Source organism: Schistocerca cancellata, chromosome 3 (genome assembly GCF_023864275.1).
Source record: "Schistocerca cancellata isolate TAMUIC-IGC-003103 chromosome 3, iqSchCanc2.1, whole genome shotgun sequence".
NCBI classification, from domain to species: Eukaryota; Metazoa; Arthropoda; class Insecta; order Orthoptera; family Acrididae; genus Schistocerca; species Schistocerca cancellata.
Window position 1 is genome coordinate 37,685,118 of NC_064628.1, and position 14,870 is coordinate 37,699,987.

General features: G+C 46.0%; 2 protein-coding genes and 2 non-coding genes across 4 annotated transcripts in view; 1 reads left to right on the plus strand and 3 right to left on the minus strand.

Moving 5' to 3' along the window:
* Positions 1 to 14,870, minus strand: part of LOC126176067 (SH3 and multiple ankyrin repeat domains protein 3) — a 254,511-nt gene that overhangs the window by 174,823 nt on the left and 64,818 nt on the right. The gene's annotated exons all lie outside the window — the stretch shown is intronic.
* Positions 1 to 14,870, minus strand: part of LOC126176068 (uncharacterized) — a 951,488-nt gene that overhangs the window by 43,289 nt on the left and 893,329 nt on the right. The window lies entirely within an intron of this gene.
* Positions 1,144 to 1,218, minus strand: Trnat-ugu (transfer RNA threonine (anticodon UGU)). Its single transcript has one exon. It is a non-coding gene; the product is annotated as a tRNA-Thr (tRNA).
* Positions 1,326 to 1,400, plus strand: Trnat-ugu (transfer RNA threonine (anticodon UGU)). The gene has a single exon. It is a non-coding gene; the product is annotated as a tRNA-Thr (tRNA).

A 14,870-nucleotide genomic window follows, 5' to 3' on the forward strand; every position in this document is an offset into this window, starting at 1 on the left:
TCTCCTTTACAGATGAACAACACTTTCCTAAAATTCTGCCGACCGCGGTGGTCTCGCGGTTAAGGCGCTCAGTCCGGAACCGCGCGACTGCTACGGTCGCAGGTTCGAATCCTGCCTCGGGCATGGATGTGTGTGATGTCCTTAGGTTAGTTAGGTTTAAGTAGTTCTAAGTTCTAGGGGACTGATGACCACAGAAGTTAAGTCCCATAGTGCTCAGAGCAATTCCTAAAATTCTCCCAATAAATCGGAGTCGACCATTCGTCTTCCCTATTAAGGTCTTTACATGCTCGTTCCATTTCATATCGCTTTCCAACGTTACGCCAAAATATTTAATCGGCGTGACTGTCAAGCAGCAAACTATTAATGCTATTTTCGAACATCACGGGACCGTTTTCCTACTCATCTGACATTTTTCTGCGTTTAGAGCTAGCTGCCAGTCATCAGACCAACTGGAGATGTTGTCGAAGTCATGTTGTATCCTCCGACAGTCACTGGACGACGCCTCTGCGTGTGCCACAGCGTCATCAGCCAACAGCCGCAGGTTGCTACTCATCCTGTCCGCGTGATCATTTATGTTAACAGTAAATAACAGCGGTCCTGTCACACTTTCCTAGGGCATTCCTGACGAAGCCCTTATCTTCGACGAAGACTCGCCGTCGAGTACAACGTACTTGGTTCTTTTACTTAAGAAGTCTTCGAGCCACTCATCTTATCGGAACCTATTCCGTATGCTCGTACTTTCGATAACGTATGCAGTGGGGCAGGGTGTCAAATGCTTTTCGGAAATTTAGGAATATGGCTATTGCCCTTCATCCATAGTTCGCAAGCTATCAGACTTGCACCCGGCGAACGGTCTACCCGACGGGAGGCCTTAGCCACACGACATTTACATTTGTTGGTCTGTAATTTTTCACATCTGTTGTGTGTGAGCTGTCGAACTCGCTGCTCAAGGCAAACGGAAAACGTTTCAAAATTGCTTCACAAGACTGTCTGTACCCTCTGCAATGAATCCGTAGACTTCCCAGTCTATACTCGGTAGGTTAAAGTCGCCTACGACTACTACTGCATAAAATTAGAACTAATTTAATACCTCCAGCTGCTGTCGGGCGTTGATATATATCAACGGGGACAGGTAAAGATGTGTGCCCCGACTGGGACTCGAACCCGGGATCTCCTGCTTACACGGCAGACGCTCTCTCCACCTGAGCCACCGGGAGCACAGAGGATAGTGCGACTGCAGGGACTATTCTTTCGGACACGTCCGAGAATGTGGGTCCCGCGGGAGACGTGCGCGAGATAGTCCCTGCAGTCGCACTATCCTCTGTGCACTCGGTGGCTCAGGTGGAGAGAGCGTCTACCGTGTAAGCAGGAGATCCCGGGTTCGAGTCCCGGTCGAGGCACACATTTTCACCTGACCCATTGATATACAGGGTGATTCAAAAAGAATACCACAACTTTAAAAATGTGTATTTAATGAAAGAAACATAATATATCCTTCTGTTATACATCATTACAAAGAGTATTTAAAAAGGTTTTTTTTCACTCAAAAACAAGTTCAGAGATGTTCAATATGGCCCCCTCCAGACACTCGAGCAATATCAACCCGATACTCCAACTCGTTCCACACTCTCTGTAGCATATCAGGCGTAACAGTTTGGATAGCTGCTGTTATTTTTCGTTTCAAATCATCAATGGTGGCTGGGAGAGGTGGCCGAAACACCATATCCTTAACATACCCCCATAAGAAAAAATCGCAGGGGGTAAGATCAGGGCTTCTTGGAGGCCAGTGATGAAGTGCTCTGTCACGGGCTGCCTGGCGGCCGATCCATCGGCTCGGGTAATTGACGTTCAGGTAGTTACGGACAGATAAGTGCCAATGTGGTGGCGCTCCAACCTGCTGAAATATGAATTGTTGTGCTTCTTGTTCGAGCTGAGGGAACAGCCAATTCTCTAACATCTCCAGACACTGTTGTCCAGTTACAGTAGCACCTTCGAAGAAAAAGGGACCAAAAACTTTTTTGGCTGAAATGGCACAGAAAACGTTCACGTTAGGCGAGTCACGTTCATACTGAGTTGTTTCCCGCGGATTCTCAGTGCCCCATATACTGACATTGTGACGGTTGACTTTCCCGTTAGTGTGGAAAGTTGCTTCATCACTAAACACAATCTTTGAAACGAAAGATTCATCTGACGCCTAGTCAACAGCGCCTCAAGCGAACAAATGTACAACTAAATGAAACTTTATAGCTCCCTTAATTCGCCGACAGATAGTGCTTAGCTCTGCCTTTTGTCGTTGCAGAGTTTTAAATTCCTAAAGTTGTGGTATTCTTTTTGAATCACCCTGTATATCAACGCCCGTCGGCAGCTGAAGGTATTAAATTAATTCTAATTTCGTTCTAGACGGCTGCAGGTCATCAATGGTGTCGGACATGTCCGAAAGAACAGACACCATATACGTATATACTATTGCATGATGTCGGTTTTCCCCGCTAATGACCGCAGACTTTCTTTGAATTACCCTAAAACCGCCACAGCGGAATCTGGTGGCCCGTAAAACATCCGACAATTAACTTGATTTCACCCAGTCCTGTCATGCGCGACCAGACAACTTCGCTGTCACTCTCAAATTCGACCTCGATAGAGACAATATTTTTGTCAACTGCAATGAACACTCCCCTTCCTATGGCGTCTAAGCTATATACGTTCCATGACTCACTAAGTATCTCAAAGCTTTCTACTTCGAGAGTCGGCCAGTTCTCGCTACCGAGAATAATTTGGCGTGAGAAATTTCCTGGAGGACAGCAACTTTGGGAATTTTGTTACGAATACTTCGAAAATTTACTGATAAAATTTTGAGTCGAAGTATCTTTACTCTGAAAGCGGTCTGATTTCCGTATCTGCGTGTCGTCTGGCTAGTGTTCATCATAATAACTCAAATGTGCCGTACTTATTCTCCCGCTCACATCCCCCGCTCTTCACCCTTTCGCGAACAGTACACAGCAAGAGAGACTGCTGACACTCCTGTTACTTGAATCCTTTAAGACGGTGAGCTCTCGTAAATTTGTGAGCTAAGGCTCTACGCAATGTACGAGGTGCATTCAAGTTCTAAGGCCTCCGATTTTTTTTCTAATTAACTACTCACCCGAAATCGATGAAACTGGCTTTACTTCTCGACGTAATCGCCATGCAGAAGCACACTTTTTCACAACGCTGGCGCCATGATTCCATGGCAGCGGCGAAGGCTTCTTTAGGAGTCTGTTTTGATCACGGGAAAATCGCTGAGGCAATAGCAGCACGGCTGGTGAATGTGCGACCACGGAGAGTGTCTTTCATTGTTGGAAAAAGCCAAAAATCACCAGGAGCCAGTTCAGGTGCGTAGGGACCACGAGGAATCACTTCAAAGTTGTTATCACGAAGAAACTGTTGCGTAACGTTAGCTCGATGTGCGGGTGCGTTGTCTTGGTGAAACAGTGCACGCGCAGCCCTTCCCAGACGTTTTTGTTGCAGTGCAGGAAGGAATTTGTTCTTCAAAACATTATCGTAGGATGCACCTGTTACCATAGTGCCCTTTGGAACGCAGTGGGTAAGGATTACGCCCTCGCTGTCCCAGAACATGGACACCACCATTTTTTCAGCATTGGCAGTTACCCGAAATTTTTTTGGTGGCGGTGAATCTGTGTGCTTCCATTGGGCTGACTGACGCTTTGTTTATGGATTGAAAAATGGCATCCACGTCTCATCCATTGGCACAACCGACGAAAAGAAAGTCCCATTCGTGCTGTCGTTGCACGTCAACATTGCTTGCCAACATTCCACACGGGCAGCCATGTGGTCGTCCGTCAGCATTTGTGGCACCCACCTGGATGACACTTTTCGCATTTTCAGGTCGTCATGCAGGATTGTGTGCACAAAACCCACAGAAATGCCAACTCTGGAGGCGATCTGTTCAACAGTCATTCGACGATCCCCCAAAACAATTCTCTCCATTTTCTTGATCATGTCGTCAGACCGGCTTGTGCGAGCCCGAGGTTGTTTCGGTTTGTTGTCACACGATGTTCTGCCTTTATTAAACTGTCGCACCCACGAACGCACTTTCGATACATCCATAACTCCATCACCACATGTCTCCTTCAACTGTCGATGAATTTCAATTGGTTTCACACCACGCAAATTCAGAAAACGAATGATTGCACGCTGTTCAAGTAAGGAAAACGTCGCCATTTTAAGTATTTAAAACAGTTCTCATTCTCGCCACTGGCGGTAAAATTCCATCTGCCGTATGGTGCTGCCATCTCTGGGACGTATTGACAATGAACGCGGCCTCATTTTAAAACAATGCGCATGTTTCTATCTCTTTCCAGTCCGGAGAAAAAAATCGGAGGCCTTAGAACTTGAATGCACCTCGTACAAAGCTTCTATTCAGTCTTCCACTGCAATTCGTTAAGTATTTCTCACGCTGACAAAACGTACCCGTCATAATCTTCTCTCTCTCTCTCTCTCTCTCTCTCTCTCTCTCCTCCTCCTCCTCCTCCTCCTCCTCCGTTAATCTAATCAGGTAATACTGTTAAGTCGCCGAACAATGGTCATTAATCAGTTGAACATGAGTTTTGCAAACGACTTCTTTCATGCTTAAATTACAGTCGCTTAGGAGTCTTCCGATGAACCAGAGTCTGGCATCTGCCTTTTCGATAGCTTAGATTTATGTGAACGTTTCACCTTAAATCGCCACGAACAAATATTTCTAGATTGTTGACAGCTGCATCTTTCAAATGGCATCGGACTTTTTCCTCTATTTGCGCACATTACATCGCATTTATTTATCTTGAGGGTCAGGTTCCAATCTCTACGCCACGTGTTGATAATCTTCTTCAAGTCTCTTTACATTTCCCAACAGTTTCCTGACAAAGTCACCGCCATATACACGGCTGAGTCATTTGTGAACAGCTTCAGATATTTCCGACAGCTACAGATCAATAAGTTGGACTACGCCGGCCGCTACTTGTTGCGGAATTATATCAAAGGTTTTCTGGAAATCACGAAACATGACACGAATCTAAGCTCCGGTGTTTGATATCTTCAGTATCTCAAGAACGAACGAGCAAAGTCGTGTCTTGCACGGAGATAACACAGCATTTGCAACTACAGTCCCAACTTAAACATCGTTAACACGGCTGTATAATTGTCTTTTTTTTTTGATTCTGCTTATTGTATTTATGTATTCCATATGATTGTTGTACCCTTATTAGTTTATTGTTTCTGTACTTAAAACTGTACGAGTAGAAATGTATAGTAATTATTACAGCAGAGGAATTCGAATTGTCAAAAAGAGTGTGTAATCTCACTCTGGTTAGGTAGATAACGTGTAAAACTATCTGGATGCAATGAAATGGCAGTGGCGTGTGCTCCTATAAAGACATACGTTATACGATGCGCTCGAGGCAAGAATAAAACTTAGATCATGGGAAGGTAGCTGCTTTCTGCCCAAGATTATGATTAATAGCCTCGGATGGATGTTCTGTAATAGATGCAGCTGCTGGAATAATAATTACGTGTAAAAAGGCAAGCAAAAAGAACAATGCGCGAACGGCACGTCAGCTGCACAAAATGGCGCAATATGTCTGAGTACCTAGTAGCTAACGGGTGAATCTCGCCATCATTGACCACAACAGGCAAGAGCTGACATTTGCTTAAATTTAACAGGGTGGCGATTAGTGTTTTTTTTTATGGAACTGAACAATGTAACGAGTTCAACGCGTTTAACTGACGGCATGTTATCCAAATTCTACTATGTATCGCTATGTGGTTTGGGGGAACCGTCACACTTCGAAAACACTCACACGAAGCTCTGGCAAAACTGTTCACGTCCACTGAGACCAAAACCACCGTTAACGTGGGCTGTGCTTTTCACATTTCATAACAATTCGTACGTTAATTATTATTGTTGCTGTATTCTATGAACATTTGGTATCCACTGTTATATCGCCTGATACAGTTTGGCAAATATTAGTAAATTAAAGTCTCCCGTCGCGTTTTCTTCTGTTGGTATGTGAAGACTAATCTCAGGAACTACTAGGCATTTTGATACGGTTTCTATTATAGGTAGACTGATTGGCGGGGAAGAATTCTGTATACATCCTGTTAGCGCTACACCAGGCAAGTCGTCTGGCCGCTGCTACTTAGAGCGACCCGTGCGAAGCAGGGACCGGTCGCAGCGGTTGGCGTGGAGACTCAGCACCTGCTCACAGCGGCGCGCCTAACAGTAGCGAAGCGGATGAATGTAATCTCCATGAAACGATAACGAGGCGAATATTCAGCCAGTCGTAAAATATTCCCATTTAGCTCACAATTTCTCTTGCGGTAATATATCGCAGAAAAGCATCCACAGTCTGTGCGTGCCCACGTAAACAAACCCCTCCTTCCCCCCCCCCCCTCGCCACGCCCCCACCATCCCGCGCGCTGTTGGATTGTTAACATCCACGGTACTCGTACTCGAATGTCGATGATATTAGTAAATGGTTCATCTACTCCTTCCGTGGCGGGCAGATGCGTCGGATACCTCGATATAATATCATTCAGCATGAGTGTGACCGTTTAGAAACGACTTCTGAGAAGCACAAAACATCAATACATCCAGGAATTCTTTAGATGTAACTCCTTGTTGAACAGTTATATGTGCGCTTTCTGAAGGAGCAAGGTATCGGTATCAGCTGCAGGCAGCTACATTGCCGTTTGCGTTCAGCTACTGCTCGTGGGGACACGCGCAGAGGCTGTGGTCCGAAACAACGTAACAGTGTACAAAGACACAAGGCCCGAATGAGGAAATAATAGGATCAAACCTTCCCTCGACAACAGGATTCTAAAGAGACGTAGTACACGCTCGATAAGCAACAGGGTAAGAGAGGAAAGTGACAGTGTCCTTTCAAAGGAAACATTTGGGCATTCACCTTAAGGGGCTCCGGAACGCCCGATACTTGCAATGTTAAAATAACGCTTATAAATTACATCTTCCCTCACAAAGTATTTGAGATGGAAGTTGAACTTTTTACAGATTATTTATCGGAATATAGGCTACAACTTAACACAGGGATTTTACAAAATTTTAGTTCAGTTATTAAAGATGATTTTTTTTCAATTGTAATGAAAATTCACAACATTTTTTTGCAATTTTTTATTTATATATTCAAAAATATACAGATTTTTGGAAAAAGGCTGTGTTCAATTATGCAGAAGGTACTGTGTAACATTTACTGAAAGTTTGAAACAAATATGTTTGGAAGATCCTTAGAAAACATGTAATTAGTATGAGAAAATAAAAGTTTTGGGAGTCGAGCGACAAAGATTGGATTAACTTTTTAGTGCATTCCAGGTCCATAGGATGGATTATCTTCATCCTCTGGAAAGTCCTCCTCCAGCTTCCTCTTGTTCCTCCTCCTGTTTACTCTTGCTTGTATTTCTAGACTCTTTACAGCCCTGTCTGCACCCCGAAGGCGTTCCTTGTCTAAAGCAAGCATCGCTCGTACCATGTTAGAATGTTATTATTTACAGTAATAACACATACCTTTGGCTTTCCAACATTTCTCCTTTTCTTAAAAGCCTTCAGAGGATTTCTAATAACTTTACTTTTACTCATTATTATACTTCAACAAAACAGAGACTCAAGAAACAGAATTAATTACGAATATTTTCGAGATAACGAGAGAGTAAATAAACATGAAACAATCGACAATCACAGCAGCGATATATATTGAACCATCACAGGTTAGCCACAACACATACTTTATCTCACATCACTAAAATGTACCTGATGAACACGGACGTTAATAATAACACCATTTGACAGCAGTTTAACAGCGCCACAGTGGGTCACGCCCATGTAGAACACATTTCAAAAAAAAATTAAAAATAGTTGTAGTCTTCGGAATTGAATAAATTATATAGCTATTAAAAGGTAATAGTCTGCAGATTCAGAAAACGCAAAAAAGTAAAAATTGAACTTTTCATGATTTTGCACCTTTCCGGAGCCCCTTAACCGGTTTTGGAAAACCACGGAAAATGCAAATTTGGATATCCAGGCGGAGATGTGAGTCCAGTGTCTCACCACAGGGCCAACCGCTCAGCCCCGGGTCCTTACTCACTGCCAATCTCCGTTACTTGTGGTTGTTTGCCAGTTCCCTCAGAGTGAGATTTAGATTTTTTCACTCGCTTTCCCTAAATCGCCAGAGGCAAATTTCAGAATGGTTCCTTCAAATATGACACGGCGAAGTTCTCCCCAAATCCGAGCTTGCGTTCCGCATCTAATAATCCCGTCGTCGACGTGATTTTAAACCCTAATATTTCTTACTTTTTGGTACGCTCGTACCAGAATACTCGTGTTGACAAGATTTCCTCCTCTGAGTCTAACGTGTCACAATTAAGAAAATTCCACCGCAAATTTCTGCTGCCACTCTGCGCCCGTTACCGGCAAGAAGGGGTCTGGTGGTCCACCTGCAACTTGGGGATGAACGCCTCCACTTCTATCCACAGGCTTGATCGAGGCTTGAAAGAGTTTTCGGATGCTTTAGAATATCGCGATGTGTTTGGGCTTACATCTCAACCGACTACCGCGGCACATATCCCCCCCCCCCCCCCCACACTATCAACAATTTTTAAAAAATGTGCTCATATCATAGTCAATTATCATAGACGCTCTATTGCAGTTAAAGAGTGGGCAGCTCGTACTCCCACTCCATATGTACAGCTACTGCGTCATTAGGCAAATAATTTTTGGTTACCACGTTACGGCGCGGGGAAGTAAGATCGCGTATCAGAAAACTTTTTTGAACCGGTGACTTCTCACTCTTATCCTTCACTTCCGGTTTCGCTCGTACTGCAAGACAGGCAACAGCAGTGAAGGCAGCGATCGTGTTCGATGTCGTGTCTCGAGAAGAAAATGCTACTAGTGGTAGAATTGAGCTTTCACTTTCCTGAAGATGCATGTAAGTGTGTGTATTTTTACCGGTCAAACTATGCACGTCTTTGTCAGGCTCCTACAAAGTATGTCATAACACTAAAGTGGAGCTCCTCTATCGTAGTAATCTATCCACGCAAACAACAGCAAATTTCTTCAGCGTTCACAGTGGTCAAAAACAATCTGCTTCTGTGTTTTGTCGCCTCTTTAGTACAGATGAATTCTATTTCTGAAAAACTATTTTTCAGCTGCGAACAAAAGCAAACAACTCTGGAACGCTGGACCTCAAACGTCTCGGGAAAAATCGTCGCTGACATCTGAGATAACGTTCCATGGCGCGGACGTCTGAGACGCATATTAAAGTAGACTCACTGCTCCAGTAAGAATAAAAATCGAACGTTTTCTGGACATAGCGCTTCGCGGCCAGATACTTGTAAAAGGTTGACTAGCGTCAATAGATGAATCAAGGCAAGGATTGACTAATGTCAAGAGATGCATCAAGTCAGTCTTCTGACCGTAGACCACAACAACAACTACAAGAACAACGAATGTTGTCACCGCCGTTATTTAGTCACCGCCGTAATTGTAGGGTCTGATTTTGCTGCACGTCCTCATGTTACTGCTGGCGGTGGCGTTCAGCTACAGCTGGGAAATGTGAGGTTCGGCTTTTATGACTCGTGTGAGGTGGGCGCGGTGTGCTGACAAGCACGAGGCGAAGCTTTGCCGGGTAGCCTGAGGGCGCGCCTCGCCGCTGCCTGGAGCAGCACGCTAGTCAGGGGTGGGAGGCAGCCGCCGCGAGTTGCGTGTCGCACAGGCGTGCGGCTACGGCCGCGAGCTTTCAGCCCAATGAGCGCCGGCCTCCGTCACGCAGCTTCGCAGCCCAGCCCTGGGCCAGTGCGCTACGCTACACACGCTACACGTCAAGCACCAACCAACCTGCTACAAATCTCTAGGATTTTCTCCCTCAGAGTGCGCGCGCGTTCCAACAATGCAGCAGCCTCAGCTGTGTGTGCAGCCGGCCGGGACGCGGGAGATCGGGACAGTTTGCGCGTCCTTGTTGTCATAGTTACAGAGGCCTCGCCCAGCGACTCGCCGCGCTTTTGTTCAATGCCAGGTCTGCAAGCGCCTACGAACATCTGCGTTGATCTGGTTTTCTGCCAAAAGAAACTCGATGACAGCTCGCTACCTGGAATGCACCGTCGTTACAGTCGCTATTTTGATGGCTACGAATAGCGCTGCCACCTATTGGAAGTTTATGAAACTGTAGGGGCTGGAGCGGGTCTATTCAATGAAACTTCCTGGCAGATTAAAACTGTGTGCCGGACCGAGACTCGAACTCGGGACCTTTGCCTTTGACGGGCAAGTGCTCTACCAACTGAGCTACCCAAGCACGACTCACGCCCCGTCCTCATACCTTTACTTCTGCCAGTACGTCGTCTTCTACTTTCCAAACTTCACAGAAGCTCTCAAAAATATTCAAATATGTGTGAAATCTTATGGGACTTAACTCCTAAGGTCATCAGTCCCTAAGATCACACACTACTTAACCTAAATTATCCTAAAGGCAAACACACACACACCAATGCCCGAGGGAGGATTCGAACCTTCGCCGGGACCAGCCGCACAGAAGCTCTCCTGCGAACCTTGCAAAACTAGCACTTCTGGAAGAAAGGATATTGCGGAGACATGGCTTAGCCACAGCCTAAGAGATGTTTCCAGAATGATATTTTCACTCTGCAGCGGAGTGTGCGCTCATATGAAACTTCCTGAGAAATCTCATTCTGGAAACATACCCTAGGCTGTGGCTAAGCCATGTCTCCGCAATATCCTTTCCTCCAGGAGTGCTAGTTCTGCAAGGTTCGCAGAAGAGCTTCTGTGAAGTCTGGAAAGTAGGAGACGAGGTACTGGCAGAAGTAAAGCTGCGAGGACGGGGCGTGAGTCGTGCTTGGGTAGCCCAGTTGGTAGAGCACTTGCCCACGAAAGGCAAAGGTCCCGAGTTCGAGTCTCGGTCCGGCACCCAGTTTTAATCTGCCAGGAAGTTTCATATCAGGGCACACTCCGCCGCAGAGTGAAAATGTCACTCTGGGTCTATTCAATGATGTCCTGTAACAGAGTCCGCATTTTTTCAACCGAAATTGGCTGAGGAAAGAAATGCGCAGCATTACTTATTGAACGTCGGTCGTACGTATGGTCCAACACTGCACCACGGTGATTTTTCCGGGTGTTTCCGAGGCGATGCGAAGTTGGCAGTACGCACCCTAGGCTACCGTCAGAGTGGCGGAGTCGTCTGATCGTCCACCGATTGACAAAAAAGCCCATACCGAGTGCGAGTTGTTTAGTTTGGTGAAGCTCGAGATGAGTCATTGCCCAGCGATGGTTACAGTGGCGCACTAGCAGCGAGGTAGTGTACTTTATCCGCAGGTGTACCTACACTCCTGGAAATTGAAATAAGAACACCGTGAATTCATTGTCCCAGGAAGAGGAAACTTTATTGACACATTCCTGGGGTCAGATACATCACATGATCACACTGACAGAACCACAGGTACATACACACAGGCAACAGAGCATGCACAATGTCGGCACTAGTACAGTGTATATCCACCTTTCGCAGCAATGCAGGCTGCTATTCTCCCATGGAGACGATCGTAGAGATGCTGGATGTAGTCCTGTGGAACGGCTTGCCATGCCATTTCCACCTGGCGCCTCAGTTGGACCAGCGTTCGTGCTGGACGTGCAGACCGCGTGAGACGACGCTTCATCCAGTCCCAAACATGCTCAATGGGGAACAGATCCGGAGATCTTGCTGGCCAGGGTAGTTGACTTACACCTTCTAGAGCACGTTGGGTGGCACGGGATACATGCGGACGTGCATTGTCCTGTTGGAACAGCAAGTTCCCTTGCCGGTCTAGGAATGGTAGAACGATGGGTTCGATGACGGTTTGGATGTACCGTGCAATATTCAGTGTCCCCTCGACGATCACCAGTGGTGTACGGCCAGTGTAGGAGATCGCTCCCCACACCATGATGCCGGGTGTTGGCCCTGTGTGCCTCGGTCGTATGCAGTCCTGATTGTGGCGCTCACCTGCACGCCGCCAAACACGCATACGACCATCATTGGCACCAAGGCAGAAGCGACTCTCATCGCTGAAGACGACACGTCTCCATTCGTCCCTCCATTCACGCCTGTCGCGACACCACTGGAGGCAGGTTGCACGATGTTGGGGCATGAGCGGAAGACGGCCTAACGGTGTGCGGGACCGTAGCCCAGCTTCATGGAGACGGTTGCGAATGGTCCTCGCCGATACCCCAGGAGCAACAGTGTCCCAAATTTGCTGGGAAGTGGCGGTGCGGTCCCCTACGGCACTGCGTAGGATCCTACGGTCTTGGCGTGCATCCGTGCGTCGCTGCGGTCCGGTCCCAGGTCGACGGGCACGTGCACCTTCCGCCGACCACTGGCGACAACATCGATGTACTGTGGAGACCTCACGCCCCACGTGTTGAGCAATTTGGCGGTACGTCCACGCGGCCTCCCGCATGCCCACTATACGCCCTCGCTCAAAGTCCGTCAACTGCACATACGGTTCACGTCCAAGCTGTCGCGGCATGCTACCAGTGTTAAAGACTGCGATGGAGCTCCGTACGCCACGGCAAATTGGCTGACACTGACGGCGGCGGTGCACAAATGCTGCGCAGCTAGCGCCATTCGACGGCCAACACCGCGGTTCCTGGTGTGTCCGCTGTGCCGTGCGTGTGATCATTGCTTGTACAGCCCTCTCGCAGTGTCCGGAGCAAGTATGGTGGGTCTGACACACCGGTGTCAATGTGTTCTTTTTTCCATTTCCAGGAGTGTATTTCCTCCTGGCGTGCGGGTCGTTCGCTAAGCCGTCGGCACACGGACCGTGCATCCGAATGCTGAACGTTGAGCGTGCCGAGTTTCTGATGTCATAGCGTGGAACAGCACGTTCGGGAGTCTTTCCGAACGTGCAGAGCAATATCTGGCATGTCAGATATTCTGAGCGTGCGTCTGGGCGTTAACCAATGAGATGGCACAACGCCAACTACGTCACACGCACGCCGTCACCCTTCAGTACAGAGTTGTGAGGCGCCATATTGGCATTCATTTCAAGCCTGTATGTATATTTGCCGTTTCTGAGCACCAGCAAATTGAGAATCACTGGAAAATCCGTTGTTAGTTGTGTGATTTGTTCCAATAAAATAATGAGAAACATCATATTCGTTACAAAAGAATTATTGTAACTTGCGTATTATGAGAAAAGGCTATTTGAAGAAAGCGACACACTGAAGATCCACCCAAAACGTATTACCCTTGGTACAATTTGTTATAATTAAATTTCAATTAGTAACATAATAGATTACGTTTATCCATTACGGATATTTTAGAACCGTGACTGTATATTAATGTAAATAAGATATACACAACTGCAACCAGTCATTTTTTTCAATAATAATGCTTTATTACATTAACCGGTTTTCGAACCCTTTCAGGTTCATCTTCAGATGATTTCGGGAGGATCCGGGAAGTTACATCATTACTGGTAGTAGCATAATGCTGGGTGCTGGTTTCCGACAGTGTAGGCGGCTTTTTTCGTATCTGTCTGCCTCCATTTTGATGTCCAGCACATTTTCACACGAACTATATTAGTAGCTGGTAAAGTGTCACTGTTAAAGTGTGAACTAATATAGTTCGTGTAAAAGTGTTCTGGACATCAAAATGGAGGCAGACAGATACGATAAAAGCCGCCTACACTGTCGGAAACCAGCACCCAGCATTATGCTACTACCAGTAATGATGTAACTTCACGGATCCTCCCGAAATCATCTGAAGATGAACCTGAAAGGGTTCGAAAACAGGTTAATGTAATAAAGCATTATTATTGAAAAAAGTGACTGGTTGCAGTTGTGTATATCTTATTTACAGTAACATAATAATGTACGATTAACGTTTATAGCATGGGTAATACAATATAATTACATACTAGGATTGTGTGGTAGGATTAGCGTAATGAGTAGCGTCTTTGAACAATAATGAGTTTCAATTGGGGCGGTGGTTCGCGTCATAGCACTTCGCCGGCACGGTAGCTCAGCGTGTTCGGTCAGAGGGTTACGTGCCCTCTGTAATAAAAAAAACTGAGTTAATCGATCAACAACGAACATAAATGGATGTCTTACGACGTCCGCCCCGAGCAGATGCAACGAACAAAAAAAAAAAAAAACGAACAAAAAAGATGCCGGCACGGTAGCTCAGCGCGTTCGGTCAGAGGGTTAGCTGCCCTCTGCAATAAAAAAAAAACTGAGTGAATGAATCAATAACGAACTTCAACGGGCGTCAGGGGACGTCCGCCACGAACAATTGCAACGAACTATAACGAACCAAATGGGACAAAAAAAAGCGTAATGAGTAGCGTCTTTGAACAATAATGAGTTTCAATTGGGGCGGTGGTTCGCGTCATAGCACTTCCAAATTTTTTTTCGTAACATTCGTGTTTCTATTAGGTTCTGATACTCTATTATTAGTTTAATATAAGTAAATGCTATAATTTGATGTTATGTAAATATAAATTCACCTTTTTTGAGGGGTGATTTTGTTCGATTGGCTTAATCTACACGACAGCTTTGTTCCTTTTTCTTTTACGCTTCGTAATTCACATGTCGCAAAGATTCTGCTACTGGGTAGTGATCAAGTAAGGCTGACCTTGGGGTTTTACTAAAATGTGGCAATGATGAAATAATGTTTATCTTATGCGGAAAAGTATTCCGAATTTGTACCGCACTGTTTGTAATGGAACTTTTATAAGTCTGTGTCCTTATTGATTGGACATGGTAATTTCCTTTTCGTGGGCGATGGAGGAAATGTGCGCTTTAATAGAGCTAACGTGGGAATTTTACGCGCGTCCGTTGA